The 25,149-nt window shown below is 42.6% G+C and overlaps 1 protein-coding gene across 2 annotated transcripts in view; it reads left to right on the forward strand.

Annotated features, from left to right (window-relative positions):
* prickle2b (prickle homolog 2b) overlaps window positions 1-25,149 on the forward strand; it is a 95,213-nt gene that overhangs the window by 51,503 nt on the left and 18,561 nt on the right. Inside the window, exon 1 of one of the 2 annotated variants that reach the window (XM_078247931.1) lies at window positions 23,305-23,795. The exons of the other annotated variant lie outside the window; for it this stretch is intronic. The gene's annotated coding sequence lies outside the window, so the exon portion shown is untranslated. Of the gene's footprint in view, window positions 1-23,304; window positions 23,796-25,149 lie in introns of those variants that run through there. 2 annotated transcript variants of the gene reach the window in all.

A 25,149-nucleotide genomic window follows, 5' to 3' on the forward strand; every position in this document is an offset into this window, starting at 1 on the left:
TGCCTACCAGCACCTCTAAAGCTCACCAATCAACACTTTGCGTCGCGTTTGTTTAATCCATACACAAACAGAAATGTAAAAACAGCTATTTGTGGTGTCAGAGGAAGTGGTGTAACTAATTCTTGATGAACACATTATCCATCCACCCAATACTTCTGTGCAGTGTTTTTTTTCCCCACATGGGGGGAAAGGAAGTTGCTGTGACCGGTTGTCGCCTGCCAAGAAATAGTTACAGCACGTAACATCCACATACATCAGGCTGTAGCTTAAAGTAGAACAAATGGTTGGCAGTATGAGACAATTAATACACAAAGTTAAGCTAACTAGTATTATAAACATTGTTTAACAAGCTATCATTTTCATCTTTGTAGTTTTTGTTGTTGTGGTTGCCATGAATACATTGCAAGCTGTGGCGGCAGGTACAAAAAAGTTCAACCATCATTAATAGCAAATAGCCCTGCACAAAAACCGCTTGCTGTCTGAAAGTACCTTACAGGGGCTGGTAGCTGCATATTTTAACTCTGGCTAGCTGAGAGGGCAGTGGACGCCACAACTTAGCTAATTTAGCAGACTGGGCCGCAGTTATAGGAGGAGGAGCAGGAACAGTAACGGGAATGAAAAATGAGCCCAGTTTATGGGAAGAAGGAGAGAAAAGGGAGTAAGGAAGTTAATGAAAGCCTGGGAGGGTGGGTCAAGACAGAAGGGCACGGAGGATTAGGGAGAGTTAATTAAAAAAGAGAGAGGGTATAGGGTGAAGCTTAGAAAAGGTAAGTAAAGTGAGAGTGGGGAAACGATGGAACGAGGCATACAAGCAGCAGAGCGAGGTGGATGTATCTGACCAGGACAATAAAAGAGTAATAAGCACAGAGGAACAGAGCACAGAGGGAGGGAGATGAGGTGAAAGAGGTAGAGGAGATGCTGAGCGAGGGACTTGTGCAGCTGTAAGTAGAGAGGAGTGAGGGACGAGGTTAAAGGGAGATGGGAGGGAAAGGAGGAAGAGGGGGGCTGAGAGTGGTGCCAAGCTGTCCCAGGGGTGATGAATGAGGCCATAATGAAGTATCTGTGCTCCTATGCTGCTGCCTCTGGCTGGAGAATAACCGCAGCCTTGGCATGGCCGCCAGACCCGCTCAATCATGCCACAGAGAGCACACACACACACACACACACACACACACACATTGAGTTTGTGACAAGCTCCTGCATTGCCTACATTGACTCTTTACTACATTCAGCATTTATATAGACTGTCTATTCATATATATTGCGTTATAACTGATCTACATAACTAACTAGACCACAATTTGCACTAACTTTTTTTTACTCTTTACTACATCTCAGCAGTGATATAGACTGTCTATTCATGTATATTGTGTTATTACCATATCACTTTCGCATATCCGTCGACTTACTTACACCTCACTTTGCGCCGGCTTTGTAATGCCTACTTAATCTGCACTTTATGTAGCCTATTGTATTCTGTATTCTTGTATTTTATTGAATGTGAAACTGTATGTTGTCTTGCACGCTTATGCTTTTCTTGGCCAGGTTTCCGTTGCAAATGAGAACCTATTCTCAACGGCCTACCTGGTTAAATAAAGGTTAAATAAAAAATTGCAAAGCACATGCACATTTTTACATACAGAAACTTATGACAGATGATATGTCTATTCCTTCCACCCACCATATACCCCTCACACACACACACACACACACACACACACACCCACACACACACACAGCAAGTGATGGAAGTCAAGACAAATGTTAAATTCCTCCTCTGCAGTAAACAAGCTGTGCTGTCCTGTGGTTTTCACCGCTGTACACTGAAACGTCAGCCTGCCAGTTTGTCACTGGCGCACAAACAGTACATGTTCAGTGTGCAGAGAAAAACAATGGCAGTACCCCCCCTTGCATGTGCGTACGTGTGGAGGCCGAACCACTGTGATACAGCCCAACAAAAAAATCTGAAGACAGTACTATTGTCAGTCAGTGAGGATCCAAGAGATGAGAGCAGCGAATGTCAAAACGATATGAGTGTGTGTGACATCTTATATTACACACTGATATTTTTCAGTTGAAACAAACAACAACAGTCAACCATCATTGAACTGTGTCACTTTGTTTGTTCTGGGTTGCAGTGATGCAACCAATGAGAGCCAAAAAAACAGGATTTTTTTTTTATTCACAGCGTTCTGACTTGCGTTTCAGCCACAAATCTCTGCATGTGGATTAATATCAATAAGTATACATGAACTTCAGGGGAATCTAAAAGTGTTGTTTTCTAGCTGTGTCTCTGCTTGCGGTTGCCTGTCTCCTTGATTATTATCTATATGTAGACAGTTTAAACCTCTCATTCAACCCTAAAATGGTAGTATGTTACACCCCTCTCTTCAGAAAACTAACTTCAGTTGATGCAATGTGGTGTTCTTCATCCGTGAATTACAAAGAATCTCTTCTACTGTAAAGGATCAGTTTATATATCACTTTGACAATGGATGTATGCACTATGTGCACATGTGCATGATTGTTAATGAATTCAGATGCTATTTTGTGCAAACCTGAAAGTCATGTGAATTGGTATCTGCGGTGAAAAGTGGATTTCTGCTCCCTTTCATTGGTGGTGTTGTAGAGGGGAAGCTTTGAATTAGGAGGGAACAGCACTGGATGTACAGTATAGCCTGAACTCTGCTGACAGGCAGTTTTTAACAGATCCCTCCCAAAAGACTGGAGCTGGGAGAGAGAAGGAGAACTGTTGTGGAAAGTAGGACAGCAACGATGGATCTTTCCCTTACTCCCTTCTCTTTGTATGACTGTCCACAGTAATCTCTCTGAGTTGTTGTGCGTCTATCCATGTGCATGTATCTTAAATGTGCTTGTGTATGCAGCATGGACAGCACATGTGGCTGCATGGAATTCGTTACCTGAAATGTAACTCTCCAAACATATCCATGTTGGATTCAAAGGCCTCAACTGTGTGAACACTTGACAGTAACGGTAACAGGCGACTCTGATGCTGGAAGTCCCATCTTAGAATGACAACCATCCTAATGTGTTCTAGATGTGACACATATGGCGTTTTTCCACTGCTGGTACCAGCTCTACTCGGCTCGGCTCGACTCGACTCGTAATAGCGGCGCCGCAGTAAACTGCCGTGACCTAACGCGACACACACACAGAACGTCGAAGGTGTGTTGTTGTTGCCACAGCCAGAAGACACATTTTGTTTCAAATGAAGCTGGAGGCAGCAAAAAAAAAACTCAGCTGGCTAAACTATTTAAAAATGGCGGGTTTGTTCAGGACACCCCCGTCTGTCGCTTCACGTCACCTTTTGGTATTGGCTCAGCTCGCTTGGAACCTCAACGGAGGTGGTACTAAAAAAAGTACCTGTTAGCAGGTACCAGGGACTTTTTTTCGTAATGGAAAACCAAAAAAGGCGAGTAGAGTAGAGTAGAATCGAGGCGAGTCAAGCAGGTACCATGTAATGGAAAAACGCCAATACATAGTGTCTCCCCCACAGTCAGGCTGGTTCCCACATAACCAGTTGGAGCAGGTTTCAGAGCATACGACCCACTGGCACTTCATCTGTCCCCCTGCCCAACCATGGCAACCTGGCAAGGTATAAGCTGCTTGTCTATATGCCTGGCTGGGTCTGTATACAGTACATTATTCAGGAGCAGGATCAGTGGAAGGTTTCATATAATAAGTAGTGTGTAATGGGCTATAGACTAGGTCTGATAAAAGAATCAGTTTGGATCAGTTGCCTCTGAAATGATCCAATTTCCACATATCAATCAGCGTGAAGCTTGGTTGTGTGTATTTACGTTGTTTTTTTGCAGAAAAGTGATTTTGTGTTGGGTGGTCAAGTCAATTTGAGTTATATAGCCCAATATCACAAATTTGCCTCACAATGCTGCTTTACAATCTGTATTGCATACGACACCCACCTGTCCTTTGTCCTACTTTGACGCTTACTTCGGATAAGGAAAAACTTCCCTAAAAAAGCCTTTTAACTGGGAAAAATAGAAGAAACCTCATGAAGAGCAACATAGGACAGACAGACCACTTAGGAGACAGGAAGTGTGTACCGTTTCATACCATCGGTGTAGAGTGTAATGCGCTAGCTTTAGTTATAGAGAATCTTTGGCTCCCCTAGATAGTTAGCTGGTAGCTAACTTTGCCTCCTGTCTGGGGCTGGGCAGGTTTATCATGTTCAGGGTGGTGGAGGTCAGTGTGTGTGTCTACTTTGGCTCGGTTTCATACAGACAAACAGCCTGTAGATTGGTCCTTTTCCAAACAGGTCATCTTTCCAGCAAACCAGCCTACATGCTCTCTGTAACTTGTTTCTCCTCCACTGCTGCAAGTTGTTGTTTTCCCTGCCACATACCCTCATCTTCAGGATGTCTTTCCTTCTTTCTTTCTGCAGTCTTGCCATCTTTCTTTCTTCCTCTCTGTAATTTGGCCAGTAATGGTTTAGAAATTGATTCCCGGCAGTCTGTGATCCGTGTCTCCTCCTGCCAAATCTATACAGAAAGGAATGCCGCAAAGCAAACACACACGCATAAACATAGCATGTGCTGTTGTCACAGTGAATTGTTGAGGTTTTTTATTGTTTCTCATTTACAAGGAGAGTATGCATGTTGGGTTGTGTTTGATTTGTGAAGCAAAAGGAGGGAGTGAGAGATCAACATCAGCAGTGATCAAATACAAAGGAATGTGGAGCAGAAGAATGGGGTGAAGAGAGGAGATGATTAAGTTTGGTGGAAGGAAGATGAGGAGAGACTGACAGAGATGGAGAAAAATGCTTTCCGGTGCAGCTGTAGAAAGACACGTGAGAAACCTTTTTAAAAAGTAATTGCCTCTGTAACCTTCTGTGACATTACAGAGAATTATGGCTCAAAATTGCTTTTTTAATACACTTATTATACCTCCATATTGACAGAATTTGGCCACCAGTCTAGAGTTATTAGCTAGATTAGTGACATACTAATGCAACACGATCACACCCTCTCCATTTCCTTTTTCAGTTTCTGTCACTCAGAATTCCCAGTCAGGCTCCCAAATGGCAAAATCTGAGCAATCCGTCTGGAAGCCTACTTAATAATAAGTGCCACTGTTGTTTTGGAGGGCAGACTTTTTACTATGTGTATGTGTGTGTATGTAACCCCAGCGGAGCGTGTAACACTAATGAGCGGGCCGGAGACAGCCCTTATCACCAGCTTTCCAGTCCTGGCCAGACCTTAATTAGCTCATAAATGCTTAGCGCAGACTTCGCACTGCAGGGCTGAGCAAAGTTACAGACACAAACACTCAAGCACACAATGGACATGCAAATGCTTATACAGACACAAAGGTGCACACAAAACCGTACTGACATTTGACGGCAGTGTGTAGACTAGAGGGTAATATTTGGATGACTCAAACCAAACCAAATGGATGTGTGATGTGTGTGTTAGTGTTTGAGTGTGTATGTGGAGGGTCTTTGTGTTTGCCATGTGGTGGTATTGTTTTTGTGTGTTTAAATATATGAATAAATGACTAAACTAATTAATGAATGTCTTCCATGTATGTAGGCTAGAGTGTGTGGCACTTTTAGCCTTTCGGTGACCTGTAGCCCTCAGCGTTGAATCATAAGCCCTATTATTACGTTTCAAATGACTCTCTGGAAAAACAGTGCTTTTTAGACCACCCCTGAATGTTCCCACAGTCTCTAACAGAGCCCAAAACTGCAGATAAGAGAGCCCCAGTCCATGCTTTGGAAGGCTTTTATCTTCATACGCCCACTACTGTGTGACAAAACCGATTTATTTTTTAAATAAAAATCTAAATGTTGCCTTTCGATGGGCTCTCTTTCCTCTTCCTTGTGTTTCGGTCTGCATTTTCTCACGGTTGGAAAGTGCTTTATAGTTGTACCTCTGTCTCTTGCGCACACACACACACACACACACACACACACACACACACACACACACACGCAAACAAAGACACACACACACGCACAAGTGCTGGTGACATCGAGGTGTAAAAGCAGCCCCTGCCTTTAACCCCCAGCCCCCACCGAGAAGTCAAAAAGGCCCCCACTGTTTGCTTCAGGTCAATGTTAGTTAGTGGAGAAAGTTGGTTTTCCCCTCCTCCTCTGCCACCCCCCATCCATCCATCTATGCATCCATCCACCCATCCAAGCCTGTGCGGGTGCCTGTTCCCGACCAAGAGGAGATCATAACCATGAAAAATACACACTGCCAGAAACTCAACGGTGTCTGCCTCTGCATCGTAAAACAGCACATAAAGTCAGAGGGGTTTTAGGGGGGATGGGTGTGTCCTTTGAAGTTGGACAATGACCTCCAACTTGTTGCTTTCTGACAACCCCCCTTCCTCTATATTCATACTCACACTTCTGCTACATCCCACTGCCGCAAAACACTCCAGAAGGAAACACTTCCTGGATGCACTTTGTGTGTGTGTGTGTGTGTGTGTGTGTGTGTGTGTGTGTGTGTGTGTGAGAGAGAGAGAGAGAGAAAAAGATGAAAATGTGTCTGTGGCTATGAGAAATAGTCATTGTGTTAAACTTGTTTTTATTTTGCAGCCTGTTAGTCTGCAAGAGGTTGTTACTGCGGGTGATAGGGCATCATGGAGATATTTGTTGGAGATTTAGTTTTTTGGTCATTAAAATGATCCCTCCTGGCCCGACTCTGATGTAATCGGAGTAGACCGCACCCCCCACACAGCGCCGCGTGTGGCTAAAGACCTCTATCTACAAGCATACAGAGCTAATAGGAAGCAGATTTTGGCTGTTAATTAATCTGTTTAATGCAGTTAGATGCTCTGGTATCTGGCACACCAAGTTTTTCCCCTCGTCCACACACACAAAGATATTATTATGTGTACTCAGAGTTTCCTTGTTCCTCATTGAATCTGTCCCTAAGTCACTGAAGGAACATTGCAGTTGGCTGCACGGCTCTAGCAGAGAAAATCAATGTTGTAAGGAACAAACGCTGGTTAAACTCCCTGTGAGACTCCCACAGAACACAGCTTTGATGCTAGGGTATGAGTCGATGTATTGGAAGTAGGTATACACTTGCCACTTCTCTCATTAGAGCCCCTGGGGTGTTTTGTGACAGAAAAGCTTCCTCCATTTGTCAGCGATTATGTTTTCTCCCTTCCTCTTTCTCTATCTCTACATGTGTTTATCGGTCTGTGTGTGTGTGTGTGTGTACATGTGTGCTGCTGTGTAGCAGGCTGGTGGTCTTGGGTAATGAAGACGCTGAAATGGTGCCAGTCAGTGTCGTTCATTTATCTCAACTGTGCTCGCTATCTGTCTCTCCCCTTGCAATTATCACAAAGCCCCTCACAATCACAGAAAGGCTTTTTCTCTCACGTGCACTTGCAAGCACAAACATGGCATATATCTCCCCTTCAAGCATCCATTTTACCTTAAATCATATCAGATAGCCTCACACTTCAAAGTCAAAAACAAAAAGCAGAACCCACTTTATAGCCAGCCGATACCCTGCTGTGACGAACACATCATTCACTGCTGCTTGTTGAAGCAGTGTCCTTCAGTGCCACCATTTTGCATCCTTCATATTAACAGTACATTAATCAACGCATGCCATATTTTGCTTATGTATCTTCCAACGCCAGATTTTATGTCTGCCTAGATATGACACATTAGCAGGCACCTGCTTCCCAGCTTAATTGTTCACAATCTGTGCGGTGACAAAGTCCAATTCTGGTCGCTGCATCTTATTGAAATAAAAGAATATTTTTAGACTGACAAAGTAATCCTGGCCTTTAGCCTGCTGCTCTGAACAGTTTGTTTGCATGTTGTTCTTTTTAGCCCACCTCAGATAAGGGGAGCATGGCAACATGCCAGTACAGTGCAGTTCAGATACTGTATGTGTTTAATGGTAGTCAAATGCACTGCAGCACAGTTCCACTTTAAAGTGCCCTGCTGACAGATGGGACTTGATATGACTTGCTTAACAAACACTTTACTCACCTCTGCATTTTTGTAATATTCCTCTTTGGGGTGGCACATTCTTTCATACTTTTGTTGCAATATCCCTGTCACCACCATACAGAAGACCTTAGGCTGCTTCATACTTACTTATACCCTTTTTGTACCAAAATTTGCAGGTATATGCAGGTTTTTTATTTTTATTTAATATCCCAGTCTGTCAGTGCTGTTGGTGTTTTCAAACGCACACTTTTGGACTATAAAAGAAGATGGCATGATTTAAAGCAGAGGGCACCCCTTATACATGTGTTTACCACCAACTCTCTGAATATGCTAATCATTTCACTGTAACTGTGTGGCTGTTAGAGCTGATCTTTGTGAATTGTACTGTTTTTGCAGTGAGGCTCATTTAAGATTTAAGATGCAGGTTTTTATTGCAGATATGATGAGCTCTTTATCATCATTTCATGTTTGAGTGCGTCATATGAAGCTATTGCTCGCTGATGTCTTTCATTACAACAGATGCATTACATCAGGTGCTGGCATTTGCATTGTGACAAAATGGCTGGAGGTGAAAGAGCTCAAGGACAGAACCTGTGATATCTCACCTTGATGAATATGACAGAGCTGCATTCATTTAACTCTGGTTCTACATCAATGGCTGCCGGCTACTTTTTATTCTCCTCTACCCTGACCCAGCCTAAATGAATTAAAATCCTTGAAAAATAAGGGATAAGGGGCTATCTTTAATCTGAATCATTTGAATGAATAGCTTATATTTATTTAGGACTGTTTCAAATTTCCATCCAATTCCTGTTCATATATGGGAAGGTTAGGGGTACATACACACACAGACAAATACACACACTGAAATACACACACCCGTTCTCTGGTTGTGTGTCTGACCTCTGAGGTTTGGCTGAACAGTAGACCATGGTGGAGCTCTAAGTGGGTGCAGGCAGACCAGATGTGGCTGTCTAACCCCACAGACCTAACAAGTGGCTGCTTGGCCAGTAGCCTTACCACCGCTCGGCTGCTTTGCATTCTGCCTAAAAAGCAAGTGGACACGGGAGCGAGCCGCCAGTAGGGTGCTGACTCCAAACAGAGGCTGACTGAGGTTTGCTATGAGGTTTAGACGTGGGCTGGGCAGGCCATCTTAAAGCTTCATGTTAAATAGGTTTATTAAAGCCATGCTCTCATGTCTTTGTTAGTTTGTGTGCTGCCTATTAGGATTTAATGTGGCTTTGGGTCAGTGGTAGACCCTGACCGTCTTCATAAATTCATACCGTTTTGCTTATTATTAACAGTATACAGTTGTAATGTACTCAGTAATGTTTTGCAGGGAAATTATAGCTATTTTCCCCCAGCAGAGACGGGTAAAGTAATTAATTACTGATGCAGTTTTAGTCTCTCACTGAATTCTGGGTTGACATGTTATCACCCCCTAGCTTTTTTTTGTCCAATCAATGTACTCATAGTTTTTCTTACTTTTAGCTACCATAGATGGAGAAAAAAACCCATAAAAAACAATCTCCTATTGAAAGCATTCCCACTACTTGGCATTTATTCACAGAGAAAAACAGAACATACATTTTGCATGGTCTCTGTGATTATTCATGCAGCAGCGCAACAAAAGGGAAGTTATCCTAAGATTTACATGTAAGAGTCGATACAGTCTCCAATTTTGATGGTTTAATGGAAAAAATCACATTACTGTAGTATTAGAGCTCCACTGCTAATTGAATAAGTAAAGGATTGTTTAAAAAAAAAAAAATGAATAAATAATATATAATATAATAGTATTTATTGAGTTGAAGGAAAAGTTCAACATTTTGGGAAATGTGGTTATTCGTTTTCTTGCCGATAATTAGGTCTGTCTGTTAAATATGAAACTAGATCCAGGAGATGCTTAGCTTAGCTTAGCTTAGCTTAGCTTAGCTTAGCATAATGATTTGAAGCAGCCTGGCTCTTTCCAGGAAGGCCAAGAAATAGTCCAGCATGAAACACGTCGGTTTCTCCAAACAAGATGCAACATGCTAATTATTATGGGTTTTTTTGTTTGTTTTTTACTTTGGACAGAGCTAAATCTAGCTGTTTAAAAGATAAGCTAACCTCCTGGTGGTAGCGTCATATTTACTGTACAGACATGAGAGCGGTATCGATCTTTTCATCTAACTCTTGTCAAGAAAGTGAATAGGCATATTTTACAGAATGTCAGACTATTCCTTTAAGGCTCTCAAAGAACATTACTTAATAACCATCTAGTTAATAACCATCTTCAGCGTACTTCTCTAGTTGAAGGTCATTACAGTGCCAAGTTGATGACCAGAGTTTGTAGGCTGACACAGGATCTTAAAAGTTTACCCAGCATGCCGACCGTGAGGGTGACAAATTCCACCCCTCTGCTCTAAAACAGTAATTTGCAGCTGAGAATTCTGGGAGTGTAAAGAGCTGCATTGGATTTGTTTTTGGGTTTTTGTGCTTCGTGGTTTTGTAGTCTTTCAGTTCTCTCCACTTCTGTCTGACGTGCTCTACTCCTTCTCTAACCCCTGTGTCGTTATCCAGCTTCTCTGTCTCCCCTCCCTCTTCACCCCTCAGTCATTCTGTGTCAGCTCCTCTCCGAAAAACTTTGTTTACCATGCTGAGGTCACAACAGCCCAAACCATGAACAACAGGAATAAACTCCCATCAACAGATTACAGACTCGAGCATGGCTTCGTTTCCAGAAATATGTAATACATTGCACATGGGTACTAAATGTGTCCCACATGTGAATGGTTCATGAGTTGTTCAGGCTGTGCTGTCTGCACCCCGAGATCTGTGCTATGTCATCAAAAAAAATTGTGCTCCTTCATATCCGCTTCCCAACATGGGAGACATTTTTATGACCTATTGTTAAAGTCTACACAACTATCTATTCATTTTCCAATTTAGATGTGGTAAAGCTTGTGCTTATTCTCGCTTAACCTGCTGACTCATCCAGAGCACTGATCAGATATTGTTTGAGAAAATGAAAGTCTGTCCCAAAAGGATCTGTTTAAAATTTCAGTTGATTTTTATGGGTAATCAATAGAGTGCACGATGCATGTCGAAGCAGCGCTCTGATCTGTTGGTAAGATGTGTGGCCTTTGGCGGATCAGATGAATAAGCAGGGTCAGCCACAGCAGTTAAATGCAAAATAGCCCATGATCAATAGAGATCAGAGCCAGGTTGTCTCTGTCACTGTGTGAAAGGGTCAGCTTTGAGGCTGGAAGCCCACTATTGGTCATTTTGATTGAGGACTCAAGGGGAGTAAGGCCTGGACACTAGAAAGTGACAGAGTGAAGATCTGTGTGTAGAGACTACTCACACAACTAGTTTGTGAACTACTTTGGCTGACGAACTACCCGCTAACTCGCTCGTCAGCCAGGAACATGACCAGGCTGTGTCCAAAATCACTCCATATTTACTATAGTGTGCTGTATTTACTGTCCGCCATTTTATTTTATTTACCGAAGTGCAAATATAATTAATTTATACACATCTAAAAAACTATGCGTGCATTTTGATATATGTACATGGACATTCACATGTCTAATTACTATAGAAAAGTGACTTTGAGAGAAAGCATTAACTCACGGTCACTACAGTAAGTGTCTTGAAATACTGCTTGTTTATTGGCTGACGCTATCGCAGCAGCCTAGTGTCAGATTCCCTACTGGTCTGATCCATCATGCACTCTAAACGGTATCCTCCACATATACCACTGGGCGGTGTACTTACAATGGAAGGTGAACCAACAATTAGACAAATCCATAGGTCAAATCCAGAGAATGCGTGAATGTATTTGCATGTAGCTTGGCTGCAGATGGATGGGCTTGGTCATGCCGTGTGCTCTCCCTCTCTGTTGTGTTTTTTTCTTCCTCATTGTTTCTCTCTCAAGCTTTGTCTCACCAGCCCTCCTGGTTTTTACACTCCCTTTAATGTTTCCCTCTCTCACTCGGTCCAACACCCATTGATGTTGCTTTTATGATCTGTTTTGATGATCTCTCTCTCTCTCTCTCTCTCTCTCTCTCTCTCTCTCTCTCTCTCTCTCTGTCTTTCTCTCTCAGCGAACCTCTTGGTGTACTGCAGGGAAGGAATAGCAGACTAAGTGCGATTCATTCTGACGCCAGCATCAGTCTTGTGGCTGGCACAGACTTGGCATGCAGATACACACAGACACACACAGAGCAGCCTTTCCTGTCCTGAGTTTACTCTACTTGCTGGTATGCTGCCCCAGATACCAGAGAGGAGCCAGAGCAGGCACCAAACGTACTTGAGCTGCAGTGCTGTGATGTGATTAGACATGGAGGATATCGACAGCGCCTTTTCACAGATTAGTATGTAGCTCTGTTGTGTTACCCATAGCTGATGGGTTTGCATGAATTTTAGAGAAAACGGTAGCTTTTAAAGACACAGATATGATTGTTTTCATGGTTTTGTGTGTGAACGAATGTGTCGTACATGTGTTTTTTGGCACACACATGCCCAGAGCGTGAGTGTGAAGCATCGTGCGTTTGCACCGTCTCTCTGTATGTTTCTGTCTGGCCAAAACCTGTGTTTATGTGAAGACATGTGGAGCCCAGCAACAGAGGCGAGAGGAATGATACACAGTGATTAGCTGTTCCACGCATCAGCAGTCACAAGTTTTTTTCTTCTTTTCATCCATAAAATATCTTCAAGTCAGTGAGCATGTGTGCATATTCTTTAGGGAACTAGTGCTGATGATCACTTATTTGTCATTCTTTCAACTCAAACCAGGCTTTGGCTGCTACTTCTCCTGTGGTCTTCTACATGTTCGTGCCTCACACACGTTGGAATCTGATGAAAAGAAGTGATGTTATATCATCTTTATTGTCAGTTTGATAGTTGAATCATGAGAGTGAATGGCGTGTTTATTGCCAGTGTGCTGATAATTCAGAGCCACCCACACATAAATGGAGCTGAAAGAGCAACTGCTAGTCTTTTTTAAAAGAATAGCAGAAAGGTAGATAAGTCTTTCAATACATTCAAATGGATTTAGATAAGCCTAGCTCTCTGTGTACACGTTTGTGTATATTTGAATGTGTTCTTATTTCATGTGTATATGTGTGTGTTTCCTTACTGTGTGTCCATGTTCTCGTGTCTGAATGCTTGGCAGCCTTTAATTTTCCTCGTCGCTCCTCCAGTCAGTCTGCGTCTTTTAAACAGTGGCTTTATTGATGCTCCGGTCTTCTTATCCTTTGCTTTTGCCTTGGACAGTTTTAACCGATCCCACACTCACCTTACTGTTCTCCAGTTTGTGTGTGTGTGTGTGTGTGTGTGTGTGTGTGTGTGTGTGTGTGTGTGTGTGTGTGTCACCTTACATACATACAAAATAAGCACACAATTGCATGCATTCTTGCTCACATATGTGTGTGCATGCTACGTGGCAGACGTGTCTGTATGTTTTCTGTATGATTGTGTGTTTGAGCATATGTGACTGTGTGAGAACCAGGCTGTGATGTCATATGTGGGTCAGCAGAAGGACATTATTGTGTCTGGAGCTCCACGGGGGTGTAAGAGGTCTGTTTTTGGCCTCCTTGTGTCCAATTGGTTTAGCACAGAGGCCCGTCTGTGGCCTGAAGAACCTGAGGAGCGCCAGGAGCCCGCGGGGCGAATAAATACGCTGTGAAAAGCGTGTTAAGAGAGGTGTGAAAGAAATCCGAGGGCGAGACACTGGGTTTTGTGTGGAACAGTTCCCTCCCCCTCGCCTGCGCAGTACACATGCTCTCTCTTTCTTTCTCTGTCACCCACACACGCTTACACTTTTCCTTTCACACACACCTCACATGGAGGTTCACAGTTCAAATAAACAGTGGCTCAAGCAGCGGGGCTGGGTCTGGTGTAAACAACAGCGGGCCGGGGTGATTTAGTTTCTCTCAGGGCATTGCTCTCTCGCACTGCTTCCTAATGGGCCATGCTTTAAATGGGGAACGTGGGGGAGCAGCAGTAAGTGGGAAATAAAGTGGGTGAAGAAACAGCTACAGTCACTTTGATGTGACTGTCTTGTGAAGAAGATTGCTCAGACCTGGTATTCCTAACAAGCCTACAGTACATTTTAAAAGGCGCGAGAAGTGATTGTTTGAAAGCCTGTCTTTGCTTGGAAATGTGCTAACTCTGAAAGTTTGACCTCGGTCTGATAAAAGTTGTTTAATGGGATGTGTGTGTGTGTGTGTGTGTGTGTGTGTGTGTGTGTGTGTGTGTGTGTGTGTGTGTGTGGGTGGGTGGATCGCTCAATGTGACTCATTCGTCCTTCCGTACCTTCTCCACAGCCTTGTCTGTCCTTGTGTGCATGTGTGTTTGCTGCCTTCTGTGTCCCCTCTCGGCAGCGATCAGTCAATAAAGACCCGGGTTGACTGTCTCTATCGGCCCGTGATGAAACACACCTCCAGTCTGTCACGTCCTGGAAATGGCAATCCATAATCTCTGCAGGCCTTCAAGATCCTGTAGGGAGAGTTGTCTGTGTGTGTGATCTGCTCATCATCCATCCCCTCCTTGTAAGGGTAAACAGTGTAACAAGATGAAATAAGGGGGAAATGAAATAGCGTAAAGCTGACTGAGAGGAATCATTTCAAAATTAAACACTGCTACTTCATCAAATGATATCTTTGAAGAATCTCTGTGGGCTTTCAATATACAGTATGTTCTCTGTGGTTTTACTAGTCTATTAGCTTAAGTGACTCAGGTTTTTTGCTTAGTCGGAATCCGATTTTAGTTTAGTCTCCTAATTCCTTCTGTCAGATTCATCTGTTTATTATTTAGACTACCACGTGACCTCATCTAGAGATTCTCGTTCTTTCTCGTACAACTCATTTACATCGTTTTTCCAATGGCCTACTGTATATGAACACAATCGCCCCATGAGATGCATAGCTATTGAACCGCTCCTAGATGGATTATTGGGGTGAGAAGGGGCAAATTGAACTAGAGGGAGGAAAGGCTGCTCCCTCCCACCTTCCCATTGAGTATATTTGGGTGTTTCTGTCTATGTAAGTGAAACTTTCTGCTGTGAGGCCACCTGTGAAAAAATAAAGGCCTCGAAAACCTACTTTCTCAATCAGCTTATTACTGAAAGCAACGTACATGACCATGAATCTACATGAACAGATTGTAAAAGCTTAACAAAATGTTTTCCACAAGGGATTTCTGTGTTGTTGTTTTTTTCTTTCTGTGCTCTTCTCACTGATTTGAATTGGTCGGGGCTCAGTTGGGAAAACGTGATGTCACGTACTTTCTTGTCAGAACAACATTTCAAACTTTAACTGTGATTGTTGCTTATTTACTGAATATTGAATATTTAATGTTATAGAGTTAGGGCTGACCCAAATGCTTTGAAGCTTCGACCGTTGCCATGGTAACCGTTGCCAAATCAGTATTCTTAGCGCTGTTTGTTGTGTGTGTGCCAGGGGGTGCATGCGTAGGTTCGGCGCTGTTGTGTGTGCGGTAACTGTAACAGAACATGTCACTTTGTTTTGTTTTTTTCCTGCTCATTAAGTTCCAAAAATATTTAGGCTCTGCTACCGTCTTCATGTCTCTGACACCGGTTTTGACACCGGCTTTGTTTCACTGCAGCGCAGGCAGTAGCCTACATTCAGATAAAAACTTCGGCAAAACTTCGCCCGATGACTTTAAGTGTGATCAGATTTTTTTTTTTAACCATCACAACATAACAGGGGTTTAAACAAAATGCATACATTACATTTTTATATTTTCCAATGTCTTTACAGGCCCTGTTTCCTGTGTACCCTGGGTATGCCTGTGCCTGTGGCCCTAGATCAGTGTGTGTGTGTGTGTGTGTGTGTGTGTGTGTGTGTGTGTGTGTGTGTGTGTGTGGTAATATGAAGCAAAATCGTTTTCTTTTTTTCTTTTTTTTTTTGTTGCTAATTCAATGATTGAACCTTTGGGTATCCTCATAATTGACTTCATTCATTATCATCATTACTCATGTTCAACTATTTATGTTGCTATTAATTATTTTACCCAAAGCTACACACAAAAACACAGGCTGGTTTTGTGATGAGAAACTCAGTTTGTGTTGTTGAAAGAGTCTTTTTTCCATCCAGTTGAATTGTGTTGATAGCAAATTGCAAACCAAACGTATGGTGTAGTTTTACATAAGCACAGCGCCCTGCTCATGTACATTTTTGTAGTTCCAGAGTAGATCGAAAGCCCACTGTCCAAACTCTGTTTGATGGACTGATCCTGTCTGTCGCTGCTCTACCCACAAGTCCTCCAAAGCTAAATATTTAAACGTGACATAGCTGACTGTTGGGGTTTATTTAACTAAAAGTTTGAGTTTAAACCATTACAGGAGAGCTCTGGAAAAAGTTCAAACATCCCCCCTTGGCATAGAATATCTTTTGCAGATGCAGACTATGTTTACATCGCTAGGGCAAACACTTTTCATTATTCCTCACCTTCTATTTCACTATTCAAACCCATGTTTCTCTGCTTTTCCTTTTATCAAATGTTATCTCTAGATTTGAATGTTATGGAAGTACCATAAACCTACTGAGCATCTGGCCTGCTCCAGAGGCTGACCAGCCAAATACACATTCAACATGTGTTTCTTTTGTTGCACTTTCTCACCCTAACTGGATATATGGGTTTTACCTGGCTTCTTTACAAAGAACAGTGTGTACAAACTCTCAAACTCCAAATAAAGGCTTTTGTGTTGGCTTGCCTTCTGAAAATAAGCAGTAAGATCATATATCAAGACTGCGGCTGCCACCCCACAATTGTGGTCCAGCTAATGAGTATGCAAATTTTCATTATTAATGATGGAACATCTGGTAGGTCAGCTTGTGGCCATGGGTGAGGGCTGCAAGATGATTTGTTACAGAGAGAGCACCAGAAATAAAAGTCAGAAGAGGTTTAGTTGATGGAGCGATGTAGTGAATGAAACAAAAGCCCACATAGAGAGAGAGAGAGAGAGAGAGAGAGTGTGTGTGTGTGTGTGTGTGTGTGTGTGTGTGTGTGTGTGTGTGTGTGTGTGTGTGTGTGTGTGTGTGTGTGTGAGAGAGAGAGAGCGAGAGATAGAGAGTGTCAGAAAATCAGTATCAACTCCCACACCACTCATCTGGGTCATGATGACAAGGTGGAAAAGTGGAATATCAGCGGAGGCTGAATGAGAGAGTTGAGTCAGAGAAATGTGCTGCAGGGTGCTGAATGTGGGAGGTTCGGAGGTGGATGGTTCATTCATGGAGCCACAAGATCATTCTGCATCAGAGCTAGCGCTTAATGTATTGCTGTGAGAGAAATGAGAGATTTTTGTGCATTACTTCACTTTTTGTTTTTTAAAGGCGATTAAAGGGTGGGTTGAGCACTCAGAAAGCTAGAGCTCCTCTCCCAAGTGTCTCTATATTTCTAAGGCACGAAAACATGAACAATAATAATGTCCCAACTAGGCATGGGCTGGTATACAATTCTGACGGTATGATAACCTTCAGCAAAAATATCACGGTATTGCAATTACAGCTTACATTTTAAATATCTGGGTTAAAAAAAAGCTTTTTTCCATTAAACACAATGTATTTTATTTTTAAACACACTGCACACTGTCAGGGAGACGGATTACTAAACTGCATTTTCTGTCCTTGACCGCTCATAAAAAAAATGTATACCTTAGGAATGGTATGACAGAAAATTTTAGTGGTTTTGAAACCTTGACTTTTTCAAACCACGGTATACCTTGAAACCGGTAACTGGCCCATGCCTAGTCCAAACTTATTTTTTACTTTCTTTTGTTTGCCATTCCTCATATCCCACTGCGTCCACTACAGTATTTCTTTACTTCGTACAACTGTTCCTCCCTCTTTTTCTTTTTTTTCAAACCAGTGCATGACCTAGTTATGTTTTGAATCAGAATCCACATGTACAGTCGGGCTGAGAAAAGCTCATTGACAAACTGCCGTTGTTGGGCACAGCGCGCTGGAAATTGAACTGCGTCGCCCTGGAGAGTACTGTCTACTGTGGAGATGGATGGTCTAATGGATAGACGAAGGTGGAGGGCTTGGAGTGTGTTTTTCCTCTGTGCTGAAGAGTCCTTGTGTAAGTGGGCCAGGAGGGGCAAAAAAAAAAATAGCTTCAGTCCCCAGGAGGAGTCACTCCACAAAGTCACCTCCTTGCCCTGGGCCTTCAAGCGTGAAACTTGTCCATACTCTTTCTTTCTTTCCTCTTTCTCTCTCTTTTTCTTTCTCGTTGTCTCTCTCTATTTTCCCCTCTGTGGCTTAATGGCTTACCCAGGCCTCTGCATGAGCAAGATCTCTGCAGCAAGAGCTGAGTTTGTGTGCTAACGAATCCCCAAGCTAATTAGAATTTCAGCCAAGCTGGCTACTCTCCTCGTTTCCTTGCCATTTCCCTCCCTTTGGACAAATACAATTTCACCCCTCAACCCGCGCAGAATTAATCCAGTTAATGTTCAACATGGGGTGAATAATGGCCACTTATCTGCTGGGAACATGGGTACAGAGAGGCACTTGGGTGTAGGACCCATAGTGAGACCCCAGTCTTGTGTCACACTAAATCTGCTTTCTGGGCAGAGTAGTTGGGCCGCAGTACTGCTAGTTCATGGTAGAGGGGAGGTCAGTGTGGTTTCAGAATGACACTGCTCTCACTGAATGGGTTAGGGAAACCAGTGAACCTTATATATACCTATACTACAGCCATTTCCTCTTCTTTGTGACTGGATGCGAGTGTTCACATGAGTCATTACACCCTTAATGTAGCGGAAGGACCTTTATCCAACAGCAGGTAAGCAAACATACTCACCAGGATTATCAGCACTGGTTGTCAACAACTTCCACATCATCTCCAATGTGCCATGCACTGAGTTTAACACCCCGGTTGCTTGATTTGTTGGTCTTTGTCCTAGCACAGAATCCAGCAATTAAAGATTAACCCATTCTGCTCCAGGTTTTCTATGGTTATGCTTGAAACATGTTGGCTTAAACAAAGACCACATCTAAAGGCCAAAGTGTCCATAGCCGTTCCGAATGGCCACTCTCGATGGCGGGGTAAAGATCCTGCCGTCATGGAGACAGGCGAGACCTGATTAACCATTCCTATTATATGACAGAAGTAGTTGTGTGAAGAATAAAAAACGGGAGCCTGAGAGAAGTTCATGCTTTCTTTCTCACCTCTATATACTACCGACCAATTGCTTTTTGAAATGGGCGAGCTTTCAGTAAAGGAAGTTACAGAAGCTGTTTTATACAGTCACCTGATTCCAAAGCCGAAAAGGTGTACGAGAGATGGGTTCAGGCGCTGTTAAGGCATATTTATAGATGTAAATTGGGTTTGGGTAAAGGGTTTACAATGTAGCTGCATGGCGGCTACATGAGTAGGCTCAGTGGTATCTACAGCAGGACTTTCGTTAACGCCTGGTGACGTTTCGACAAGCAATTGACTTTTAGGCATGCTGGCACCTTAATACTCCCTGTTGTCTTTATAGAAGTTATTCTTCAACTTGTTAACAATATCATTTGCAGTTCTGGAGACCTTATCTTGACCCATCTGTACACATTTTACTTTACAATATATAGTTTTGATTTCTTTGAGATCCCTGAACTCTAATTGCAATTTACAATTAATTTGGGTCACTTTTTCTCCAGTCAAACCTCCAAAATCCCCTTGCTGCTCCCTATACTTCTCATTGCAGATCAGGTCTGGTTGCTAAGGAATAATATGAAGTGATAATATTACCCTGCCCTCAAAATCATGTTTGCCTCAGTTCTAGATCAGTTGGTTTAAGGGGCTGCAACACAGTTCAGTGGCCAGTTGGGGATCAGATTGTAGGAAGTGTAAATACTTAGTACTACTTAGTAGTTATAAATTAGCTTAAGAAACCTGCAGCAGTGGGATAGAAAAGCTATATGGGAGAGAAAGCTGGTTCTGTCCCTCCCTCCCAACATGTCTGAGCTATCAGCTGTTGGGGTGAGTCCCAGCTGCCTCGTGTGTTGACTCTCGAGTGATAGCCATCAGCATTTGCCACATGAAAGGAGAGGAGACTGGTGTTCCTAAAAAAGCAGATGAGAAATAAAGATTAAGACGCCATGTTGGGATGTTGGCAACATTTCAAATCGAGATAAAGGCATTGATTTATCAGGAGTGTTTTTCTGACCATATCATGCAGTATATAAATCAGTTCCTTCCCTGGTAAGAATAATGTTCTTGTAGGATAAGATCCTTTTGAGGCAGTACAACTTTCTTGCATACTTCAGATAGGGCTCCTGGCTCCCAGGCGAACATGTATTTACAATATCTCTTATCCTGTGCTTTGATAGAGACAAAAACCTCAATATGCTTATGCATGCTTAGGAAGGGAGTAAACCTGGCTCTGTGTCTAAAATTACCGAGCAGAGTCTCTTGGTGCATGCCAGGGGTCCATGCATGCAATGCTATCTGTGGTATGTCCCCCAAGCTGGCCTCTACTGCTTTTATTCAGTCCTCTCGTGGCATTTAAAACCGCTCAGTGCAGGTCAAGGAACACTTTATTGGGGAAAAGGGAATGACTTATTGGGGTAAATGGCTGGCCCCAAACCAGTTGACCCATTCTGTGGTCGCTCTGAGCAGAGGACACTGTCACTTAGAGCTCCTCATAAAATATTGTGGATAAGCTATAAGTACAGCCTGAGCTGTAATTGATATTCTTGTGTTTGTAAAGGGGCCGCGATTATATGTTCTTATATATGAGACCTAGTCAAGGCGGGAGCCGTCGCGCCACGTGTGAGAGGAGAATCCAGGGCAGAAAGACGGCTTTCACTAAAAAAGAAAAGCAGAGCTTTAGTCTGACTCCAGGGAAGCCAGGGGAACAGTTACTGAAAGGAGAAAAGAGACTGCAGCACTGTCCTTAAAAACTGAGGAGGTTGTTCAGATCTGCTGGCTGTTTTCAGCAGCTACAGCAAAATTCTTCCTTGTGTAGCTTTGCATACGTTATTTCAAAGTAAGGTTTTTATATTCCTTGACACATTTTGTTTTTACTTGTGTTTGGCCAACAGGCAGCAGTGGGGCACTTTGGGAAAAATATACACAAATCTTGATTTAATTACTCTCTAACCCATTTCCATCCATCTTCCAAGATGCCTTCTGAAATCTTCCACAAATCTGTTCAGCTTTGATTGCCAGAAAACTTTTGGCCATTTTTCCTTGTTCTCAACACATTTTGTCTTACACCAATATGCAAATGAGGAGCAGCAGTGGGACGTGGTTTAACACACATCGTAGGAACAAGAGAAGAGAAATAGCAGAGATTGTCATGTGAGTGTTTGAGAGATTAAGGAACCAAAATAGCTGAGATGGTGGCAATCTGCTGGGGAACTATTGTGCCGTTTATGTTGTTGCTAATAGCGGAGCTAACTGACTCCACATGCTCATATAAATCAGTCCCTGATTTAATTTCCTTTTTCTTTTGTATTTTGGTCAGTTGTATTTTGATAATATCAATGTGGGAAGCAAACTTTATTTATAAAGCACTTTTCAAATCAGAAGTTACAAAATGATTTATATGTAACACCAGAGACTAGAGCATTTTCTACTTGTAATAACATAAAATACCAAATATGTATAGATGGTCGTTAGAGTATCCTTTTTACTCTGTTAATGAATCTTTGGTTAAAAAAACAAAACAAAAAAAAAAACAGACCCAATAGGTGCAATGCAGGGGGAAAGCTACTTTTATGATCCTGCTAAATTGTCTTTACATTTTTTTTAGATTCAAAGGTTTTTCATTGGTCTGTAGGCCTTTTGTCCTTCATCCAGCTAATGTCCGCTTCTTATGTTAAACAGCACTGTGTTGTTTACAGGGGCTCACCTCCCCATTTCCCCATGCAGGTCAGCGCCCTGCAGCTCCTCTCTCCCCTCCCTCCCTCGCTCTCTCTTCCTCTCTTTCTCTCTCTTCTTGTCCCGGGCCAGTTGATTCAGGGAAGTGGTTTAATTCACATGCAAATCCCACCAGAACACCAGTCATTCACGCTGCTAATTACGCCAGTGTTGAGACGCTGACTTGCTGACATCACACCGGGATATTAGCATGCAGGGAGGAGGAGGGTCAGGGTGGGTGTGTGTGTGTGTGTGTGTGTGTGTGTGTGTGTGTGTGTGTGTGTGTGTGTGTGTGTGTGTGTGTGTGTGTGTGTGTGTGTGTGTGTGTGTGTGAAGTTACCCCAGAGGGGGCCCATAAGACAGGAAGTAAGCGACGTTGCCTTGAAACAAAAACTTAATATAAGGGGTTTAAATTGACTTGATTTTCACTCAGGACAGAAATGAATAGAAGCCAACTGTTGTCTGGAAGGTCAGAAAACCCCATCTTCATGTAGCCTAGGCTTATAAAGAATGTTTCTAGGCTTTCATGTTTAAGTAGGATATTCAATAAAGAAGTAATTTGATAAAAAAAAATAAAAGCTTATTACTACCTGTGGATTTCTCAATAATTAGGCCTACGTATAAAAGTTAGGGGTGTACCGAATCCAGGATTCGGCTTTGAATTTGGCCGAATATTGGGCTTTTTGACGGGGTTCGGTTTCTGCCGAGAATTTTTTTTTCTGCCGAACACAACGCTGGCACTACGCGCGCTACGCTGGTCGACGTAATGACGCCGCCGTTGATTACGTAGGTGGACCGTTCAATGCTGTAGGCTGTGAGAAAGTGAAAGCAGAAAAAGTGTCGTTTGGCAGTACTTTCAGTCAAAAGAAGGCCATTCAAGTCGAGCTACATGTTCAATTTGCTGTGTTTACTTCATTAATGTGTTTACTGTGTTAATGGACTGAGGATGGCAGTAGGATTCAGTATTCGGTTTCGGATTTGGCAGAATCTTAACCAGTGGATTCGGTATTCGGCCGAACCCCAAAAATCTGGATGTGCATCCCTAGTTTAATTACAAAATAGGCCTACATAAGTAAAATCTTAACTTAAGGTCTACCTAGCTTTTTCCAGAGCATTCAATCTCCATCTTCATTTTAGAAGACTGTTTAGTTATCACTGAGCTATTTCCCTTTGTAACGCACTCCTTTTGCATTGTCTTTTAATTTGGTAAAAGAAAAACCTGACTTTTTCCCAAATATTATATATGATTGAAGTTACATAACATGCATACAACATGAATTGCCTACATATGTACCTATGTGTTGCCTATACATGTACGGGGATAGAACAATCTAAATCACAAAGGGTAAATGTATTAGATTAAATTATAAACCAAAATATGTCCCAAAACTTTTGACAACGGTGCTTTTATTTTGAAAGTGAAAACCGGAAGCGATCGTGTAATAAATACGCTCTTGACGCCGGTTAAAGATTAAAGCGCAGCTATTCAGTGGGTCTGTCAGCAGCGAGTGGAGCAGCTCCAGAGCTCAGTGCTTTTAACGCGGCGAAACTCCGCACGGATCTTCATTTAGAGCCGTCAGCAGTAACCCTGCTTCCAAGAGAGATTTCTGTCTTATTCATTTGGATTTTCAAATATTTCGTCGGAATCTGCGCTCTCGTTTGGATCTGTAAATGGGGATCTGATTTTACGCACTTTAAGTTGGCTCTCCGTCTGCGCTTTTCTCCTCATTTGCTGAACTCCTGAATGTGTTTGCGGAGAGCAGGGGGTTGACAAAAGGCTTTTAAACGGAGGGGGTACATGTAGCAGAGGGGTGCAGACACCACACAGCGGGGGAGAGTGGGGTGTTTGCGTGGCAAAGCTGTGGCGTTGGAGTTGTATGACAAATTCTGCAATGAGAGACTCATTTTAAAACCCGCACCACCACAACCAGCACCGACTTCAGGGCTATGGCTGACATCCGTCGCAGTTTGTAAGAAGGTGAGCAGCTGATTATTGATCGTGTTTATGTTGTGTTTGGAGCCGTTTAATAGCGCGACTGACGACTTGTTGGGGGTTTTGAAAGCATAATGGAAAAGATAATTGAGTCACATGTGTTTAAATGTATGAAATCGAATTTGTTTCTGACTAAGCTTTTTACTCTCTCTTTGAAATGTGTGCGTAAAGTAGTCACGGCACTAAAAGAGGGAAAAAAAGCCACGGGCTTTGAAAATAAGTTTTCGCCTTCTTCTTCTTTGTCACTTTGCTCAACGCCGGGTGTTATTTGGATGCAGAGTTGTCGGACTCGCACTGTAGCTTTCACCGTTTAAATATCCCCCACCCCACCCCACCCCCTGTGGCGCAATGGTCAAGCTACTGTGCGTTTTCCAGCCAGAAAGTCTTTGTTGTGCAGAGTCAGACTCTGTGCCATATATATATATATATATATATATATATATATATATATATATATATATATATTGCTTAGTAAATTAACTGATAAATAAACAGGCCTCTGTAAAATATGTAATTCCCCCCTCCAGATCAACTTGCTTCATGATGTTTCTCCAGTCAAGTCTTATTATTTTGTCATTGAGTCTTCATAGTTAAAATGCTCTAATCATTTGCTGCAAACTGCACCGGAAACAAGTTGCATAATCGTTTTTAACACATTACAAGACTGCAGGCTAATTGAGCCATTTAGATGGCTACTTTTTGGCCGTGTAAAGGGTCACAGGATTAGCACATGAATAGACTGACGGGGAGATAATGAATAATGTGGCTTCAGCAGCTGGCTGCAGTATCATTGGTTTCCTCGGCTCTGAGAGCAGCCCAAACATTAACTGAACTGACAGGAGCCTAAACGCCAGATCATTTATTTCTAACGTCCGCAACTGCTTTTTGGGGGAATTCACCGCATTGGTTGGTGCTCTTTTCCCCACTGACAAGAAAGAGAAAAGTCAACATATTATCCAAATAAAATTCCTAGGAGGATGGCAGATTTCCTGGCAATGTGTTACCAGTGTTTGAGTATGGTCTGAAGTCTGTACGTACTGAGATTGTCTTGGAAGCCTGTCCCTTCCATGACTCCCTCTGTTACCATCCAAAGTAAAGTCACTTCATGGAACAAGGCAACAGTGAATGAATAAGTTATGTGGTCCAGTCTCAAGTATAGTATTTATGTACCATTCACTTCTTAAAGCTGAGTGAGTGAATATAGAAGAAAAAGCCCAGTCTATTACAGATCTACAATTTAGAAACTACTGTGACCGTTGAGCCCTGATGTTGTTGTCCTCGTAGTGCATGTGTTTTGTGTGTATTACATATCTCCAGTTACTATAGGTTACATTATACA

Source organism: Sander vitreus, chromosome 4 (assembly GCF_031162955.1).
Source record: "Sander vitreus isolate 19-12246 chromosome 4, sanVit1, whole genome shotgun sequence".
Taxonomy (NCBI): domain Eukaryota; kingdom Metazoa; phylum Chordata; class Actinopteri; order Perciformes; family Percidae; genus Sander; species Sander vitreus.